The sequence below is a fragment of the Pteropus medius genome, unplaced genomic scaffold (assembly GCF_902729225.1).
Source record: "Pteropus medius unplaced genomic scaffold, Ma_sr-lr_union100, whole genome shotgun sequence".
Classification (NCBI taxonomy): domain Eukaryota; kingdom Metazoa; phylum Chordata; class Mammalia; order Chiroptera; family Pteropodidae; genus Pteropus; species Pteropus medius.
This window is the reverse complement of record NW_024347791.1, coordinates 29,016,137-29,024,300: the sequence shown is the minus strand read 5'-3', so window position 1 is coordinate 29,024,300 and position 8,164 is coordinate 29,016,137.

Below are 8,164 nucleotides of genomic sequence, written 5' to 3'. Positions count from 1 at the left end.
ATAGGACAAAACTCCAGACAAAGAACTAAATAAAATGCAGGCAAGTAATCTACCAGATAGAATTCAAAACACTGGTTATAAGAATGGTAAATGAATTTAGGGTAAGAATAGATGAACTCAGTAAGAACTTAAACAAAGAGATGGTAAACATTAAAAAGGACATAGAAATTATAGAAAAGAATCAGTCACTAGAAGGAATCATCAGTAGATCAGATGAAGCAGAGAATCAATCAGCAGTTTGGAAGACAAGGTAGCAGAAAACACTTGATTGGAACAACAAAAGGGGGAAAAAAAAAGGATAGTTTAAAGGACTTCTGGGACAACATCAAGCATAACAACAACCACATCATAGGAGTACCAGAAGGAGAAGAGAGAAAGCAGAGTATTGAGAACCTATTTAGAGGAAATAATGACTGAAAATTTCCTTAATCCATAAAAGTCCAGGAAGCACAGAGGGTCTGAAACAAGATGAACCCAAACAGATCCACATCAAGACACATCAAATCACAATTAAAATATCAAAGTTTAAAGACAAGGGGAGAATCCTAAGAGAAAGGCAGCTAGTTAATTACAAAGATACTTCTGTAAGACTATCAACTGATTTCTCAACAGAAACTTTATAGGCCAGAAGGGAATAGCATAAAATATTCAAAATGATGAAAAGTAAGAACCTACAACCAAGACTACTCTACCCAGCAGGGTTATCAATAAAAATTGAATATGCGATTAAGAGTTTCCCAGACAGGAAAAACAAAAACAAAAACAAACAAACAAAAAACGAAAAGAATTCACCACCACCACTAAACAAATATTACAAGAAATGTTGAAACAACTTATTTAATTAAAAGAAGAGGAAGTTACAAAAAACATAAATATGACTAATGAAATGGCAATAACTATGTGCCTATCAATGATAATTTAACTGTAAATGGATTAAATGCTCCAATCAAAAGATATAGGGCAGTCAAATGGATAGGAAAACAAGACCCATATGTATGCTGCCTACAAGATACCCATTTCAGATTAAAAGACACAAACAGATTGAAAGTAAAGGGATGGAAAAGATATTTTATGCAAATAGAAATTTAAAGAATCTGGAGTAGCAATACTTATATCAGACAAAATAGACTTTAAAACAAAAGTTATGCTAAGACAAAGAAGAACATTTAGGCACCCAATGGAATATTACTCAGCCATAAAAAAAAATATCTATATATCTATATAGATATATAGATATATAGATATATAGATATATAGATATATAGATATATAGATATCATTTGCAACAACATGGATGGACCTAGCGGGTATTATGCTAAATGAAATAAATCATACAGAGAAAGACAAATACCATGTAATTTCACTTATATGTGGAATTTAAGGAACAAAATAAACAAACAAAACAAAAACATACTCAGATATAGAGAACTAACTGATGATTGCCAGATTGGAGGGAGTTAGGAGGGGGCTTGGTGAAAAAGATGAAGGGATTAGGAAGTACAAGTTGGTAATTACAGAATAGTCATGGAGATGTAAAGTATAACATAGGAAATATAGTCAATAATATTGTAATAACTATGCATAGTGTCAAGTGGATACTAGACTGATCAAGAGCGTCACTCCATAAATTATATAAATGTCTAACTAATATAAAGTAATATTGAATGTCAACTCTAATTGAAAAATGAAAATAAAAAATAAATAAATAATAAATAATAAATAAGGATAATACCTCCAGCTAGGGCCAAGGGTGGGCATGCTACTGCTTATTATAAAAGATTAAAATTCTCTTAGTTAAAAGTCCCTTTTATGTGATGCAACCCCACTATAGATGTACATGTCATCTTTCACTCTTAATGTGACAGTTTGGGAAATGGTGCTGATATGTTGGTTACAATGATTGCACTGAGTAATAAAGTGTCCTTTTTATCTGAATCATGAGTCTTATGTCTTTTACTAACATTCATGAAACTGTGGCAGGCTAACTTAGTAGCTTGCAAATAGAGTAAAATTTTAGACCCTTTACAGCTCTTGATAATCATTAGCAGCAATTACATTTTCAACAGCTGGGAGGAATGCTTTGATAAAAAAGAGGACCTGAGTAGTGCATCTTGACATACATTCAAAAATCCATGGGAAATATGCAAAGAAATGGTCAGGGAAGAATCAAGATACGGGATAAAGCCTGATATTATGAAAAAGCACCAATACATAGAGAAATGAGAGAGAGAAAGAGAGAGAGAGAGAGGAATTAAAAAGCTTGGATACACAGCATTGGGAAGCAAATCATTAAAAAAAGAAATTAAATTTTCAAATGATTATTTATGATGACAGGGAATGGTTTTGTGGAGTAAACTGGTGTTCCCTAAGCATATGAAAAATACGGTGAGACCTGAGTGTTTTCTGAGAATCTTCTAGAATACTTTAAAGTTGTAATACATAATTAATTCCAATATATAAATAAGAATTACTTTTTAGCAGAAAACTGTGATCATTTCTCACTTACATTTTAATGTACTGTTATAACAAACAGAAACAAAGAATGCAAACAAAACACTAAAAAAAATGCTATGATTTAGAGGATTTTTTTCCTATGTGCATGTTATAGACTTTAATTATTTAATTTCGGAAGTGATATATTACTCATTAATTTACAGAGCAGCAGTGTTATTTTGAAAATGATTTGATAACCACTGAATTATCTCAAATCATTTTTCAATTTAAATACACATTCTTTTTTTGTTTTTTCATTATTATCAATTGAAAACTTTCTGGTTGTCAGTGCGCTACTTGATGTAAGACATAAATGGGAAAAAAATGGCATGAAGCTCTCTCAGAAGCTTTGGCTTTAGAAAAAGAAATTATCAATTATTATTCCATGTGAAAAAATGCACTAAAGTCTATGAGAACATAGTGGAAGCATAGATTAGCTGTGCTGAGACATTTGATATCCAGACAGATACAATAATTTACACATAATTCAAAATATAGAATATATTAAATCAATTAAAAACAATTGTGTAGTTAAAAAGGGATGCCAGAAAATGTGTTAGGTATAGTACTGTTATTGTTTGCGGAAATCTGAACTCTGGCATTACACCAGTAATAATGGGAGTCCTCAGTCCTTTTTGCTGATTCAGGAAGAATTCCAGCTCAACAAGATTTATGACAGGTAAGATTTATTCAAAGCATATTTTGAGGTAGAAGCGGGTCATCTCTAAACAGGCTGTAACCGCACAGAAATAAACAGTATGATTAAAGTATACTCCAAGTGAAGGGTGGGTTACAGTGAAGAGGGTTATAATAATGTAGAAGTGGTAAAGTCTATATTAGGGCCATGATAGGGGTTTACAAAAGTATTTTTAGGTGATTAGCATGTGAGGTTATTCTGATTGACTTGAATGTTATATAACTCCCTGACTACCACGCATGTAGGTACCCAGAATTCAGTTTGTTATAATTAAATTCATGAACTTCTGAGCATAGGAATAATATTATAATGATGGTATAATGAAACTTAGGTTGTGGGCAGGTTAGGGTAATATTTGGTGCAAGCATCTGTGGTTGGGTTAAACCAGTTATAGGTTTATGGCTCTCCCGTCATTTGTCTCTCAGAATGCAGGAGTGATTTTTTTAACTACAAAACGGGTGTTCTTTGGGCAGTCTCCGTGCTATCTCTGGGCTGAGCTTTTGTTCCTTTGTTTCTTGTCGCTCATGTCAGTCTACCTACCTAACAGTATAGTACATTACCAATTTTATGGTACTATGCCAATATCACTGTTTCTCTACTTGCTACAATTTGAAATTGTTGAATTTTCTTCATTGAACCTTTAAAGAAGTTGAGATATTAATATTTATTTAATATCTAAGAGTAACACATTTGAAAAATATTGGTTATTAAAATGGTGATTTTATTTTTTAAAGTAGATAGAGACCTTGGTTTTAGTTATGGATCTCATATTTTCCAGGAATACTGAAGAAATGAATAAGGGCTTGGTGATGAAGATTCTGTTTGAAAAGCAGAATTGATAATAAATAACACAAGATTACGAAGCAATCCTAATTTCAAATTCCACAGCCATGTGCTCTGGAAATTAGTGATGTTTCAAGTAAATTTAGTCTTGAGATTTTTGTTGTTGTTGTTACAGATATTTTATGTCTTATTCCAAAACACTCTGCATGGGTAATATCAGTAACTCCATAAATCTCTTTTCATTTATATTGAATGTCAGAATTTAAGTCATGTTCTCTGAGGTAAAGGGTCAAAGGTTTTACCCACTGAGCCACCAAACCACTCATTTCAAATGCTTTTGAGTCCTGGTATGTCTTTGTGACAGAAGACACAGCAGAATTATGCATTTGCCTGAGGGTGAAGAAGTAATCGAAAGACAGCCTTATTAAGAGTACATGTGCTGCAGCCCTGCAGATTTTGACCTTCACAATGACACAAAGGCAAAGATGAATGCAAAAGAGTTCCACTGCTGTTAAATGGTGTAAAAGACAATCTGTAAAAGACAATTGTTAGGACCTCTAAAAAAAGCTGCTGGGATGGGGGGTATGACTTTATCAATATAGATTGAATAATAGCAACTTTAGTGTTGGCCTGAAAGAAACAAAGAGAAACTCAAAGATACAAAACTTTCCTGTTTCATATTGTCTGATACGTTTGTCTTCTATAAATAGTTAATTTGTGAATTAAACTCTTTCTCATTTTGAAAACATATATAATTAATATTTACCAAAGAAAAATCCATGGACAGGATATTTTTCAGATTACTTTGTAAAAGTATATTCTGATTGGAAAATAAATATACTAAGGTTTAATCATCGAAGAGATATGAGAACAGCACTAATTTAATTATATTTTGATTATGAATTAAGGGAGAGGGAATTATAAAAACAGGCTAGGAAAGACTCACCTGGACAAAAAGTTCCATGTTGAGCAAACCGCATTTATGCAGAAGAATTATAACCCAAATATCTCATATATTTAGCTTTAAGTAAAAAATATTTTCATATGTCTGTTTTTTTTTAAGTTTTACTAATGAATTACACTAGGTCCACATCCTCATTAGCAGAAAGTTATCTCTCTTTTCCTGTTTTCTCATAGCTTTGCCTAAAGCATCTTGGCTTGAGCCTTGTGTGCATTTTAATGTAAAGGAATTTAATTCTTACAAATGCCAAGGAGGAGATAGCAATAGAAAGCCCACCACAATTATTGCTTTTCAAGCTGTCAGAGGGTCATCAGTAGGATCCCATTACATTGCTTATGATAGTATAACAAAGATCTATTTTCATCTCAAAATATAAAAAATGAGTCAAAACCATCAGTATAAGTTAAATTATTTCAGAAAAATCTAATATATAACCAGACTTAATATATTTTTTAAAATCCATATTTGTTTTTATAATGAAATTTCTCAAGAACACAAATGATTCTTAACTTTCTATTTTTTTAAATTAAAACTACAATTATATTTAAATTTAGAATAATTTTAAATTGTACTTTATCATAATTTGTTAATAAAATTATATTTCATTATTTAATTTTAAATTATTTAAATCATACTCATTAGTAAGAATACTTAATTTTGTATAATGCTCATAGGTCAGAATTCATGATCACTTCTGTTGACTTAATATATATCCATTTTCCTGTCATAAATACAACAGCTTTATATTAGTAAATTTAAAGATATCTATTAATGTCAGGACATATTTTATACATATTTTTCATAACTTTTATTTAAATTTGTCCAATTATATTCTTTTTCTAATCACTCTTTAGATGACATAAACAAATGAATGGATACTTTTTTATACTTACCATATAATGGCTTAAAGTGTAGTTAAAAACAAACAAATAAACAAAACCATAGAAGTAGACATTGACCAAAGTAATCTAGAAGGAATGTCAGGTGATAAGTACTGCATGTAGATATGTTTTCTTGTTCTTTGATTATTAAACTTTCATTATTCTGTATCAAAGATAAACATTGCATTCTATGACTTGAGTAGGACTAAGTATTGACATATCTATCCACAATATTTATATCTTTGTACAGGCAGTACTTTCCACATTCTTCATGAATTCTAGGCAAAATAAATAAATAAATAAATAAATAAATAATAGTAATAATAATAATAATGTCTAAGATAATTATATTAAGCCTTTTGGAACTAACATTTAGCCTGAAATTAGAATTACCTGAAGAGCTTGGGAAAATACAGATTTTCGAGTTCTATCTCCAGAGTTTATGACTCAGTTGATATGGGCTAAGGCTCAAAAACTTGCATTTCTCAAAAATTCCTAGTGATGTTAACATTACTAGTAATGAGACCTCACTTTAAACAACACTGCCCTTGGGAATTTTTATTTTAACAAATTCTCAGGTAATTCTGGTGATAAACCAAGATTCAGAAGCACTATTATATGATGGAGCTGTAGCTAACTTCTTGATTCCCTAAATTCCATATGTGCTAGCATCTCAGCCTATCCTGCTTTATTATATTTCTTCCTGAAACACTCTTATTTGTATTTGAAAACAATGTTTCTGTGAAATATAATTCAATACAATCAGAAAACTGGAATTTGATGGAATTAGTTATTTCTTTCTTTACGTGCCATAAAACAAACATTTATGGTTTTTATCGTACTATTTACCAACTTTGGTCTAACATATTGTCTAGCTACCCAGGCTGTGACTTATGAATGTAAATGCCTGAAAGGACTAAGAAGGCAAAATAAATGAGATAGATGGTTTGGGTGGAAACTCCAGCATATAGGAAGGTTCATGCCCTATTTAAAGGGAAAAACACAATATTCTTTAACTATTACTATAAAAAGGCTTAATATTAATAAGCAACAAACTTTTTTTAAAGAACCATAGCAAAATGTGTGTGTTGAAGGGTGCAAATGCAAACATTTAATGTTAGTTAAGCAAATGAATAAATAATATAATCACAAGTTTTACCTAACAATCTATGATTTTCATTAATGTTATTTTAGACTACTTTTAGATCTGCAGAAAATTTGCCAAGATAAGACAGAGTTCTCATATGCCCGCTATCATTTTTACCTTTAACATTTTACATTTTCATGGTAAATTTGTCACAACTCAATAGCCAAACTTGGCATATTGTTATTAACTAAACTACACAATTTATTCAGATATCATTACTTATTTCCTAATGTTTTTGTTCTGTTTCAAGATCCCATCCAGACAGATTATATTTAATTATTATTTCTTGTTAGGTTTTTTTTGGCTGTGATGTTTTTCAGAATCTCTATGTTTTTAATGACATTACAGTTTTAAGGAGTACTGGTAAGATATTCTGTACAATGTTATTCAGTTGGGAGTTATCTGGTATTTTTCTCCTGGGGTTTAAACTAGAATTATGTAATTTAAAAGGAATTCTATAAAGGTAAAGTACTTGCTCATCACATTACCTGGAAGTATGTGCTATCAATAGGGCTCATCATTGATGATGTTAATGCATATTTGCCCAAAGCCATGCTTTTCAGGTTTCTCCAATGTAGAGTTACCCTTATTTCCTTTTTATAATTTATTCTTTCAGAACAAGTCACTAAGTAGAATCTACACTCGAAAAAGAGTGAAGTAGTTCTATTTTCTTGAGGGGGAAATATCTTCACAAATTATCTGGATTCATCTTTAAGAGAGACTTGTTTATTCTCTTTCATAACAATAAACTCTTTCAATAAAAAAAATTGATAAGAAAGCATTTTTCAGTTTGACACAATGTGATACTTTAAGAGAAAGTATATTATTCTTTGTTTATTCTAAAGGAACAATCTTGATAATTAAAATATTACTTCATAAATTTAGTTCTACCATAACACATTTTATAAATATGGCTTCTAAAATTAGGTGAATTTTGATGAACTATCATAATAAAAAATAATACAGATATTTCAGAGGAATGAGTTAGTAAAGCAAATCTTCTCTGGGATAAAAAAGGATAATGTAAGCCTTTGAAGAGAATATAATATACAAGGGAAAGGATAAACAATGCACATTACCTTTTATTGAAACAGTCATCCTTACTATATTAAAAACTCCAATAGCTTGCCATATTTTTACTTTTTCTTTGCTATGGCCAACAAAGAGACAAAGAACAATAATAAAGAGAATAATAGAATTTT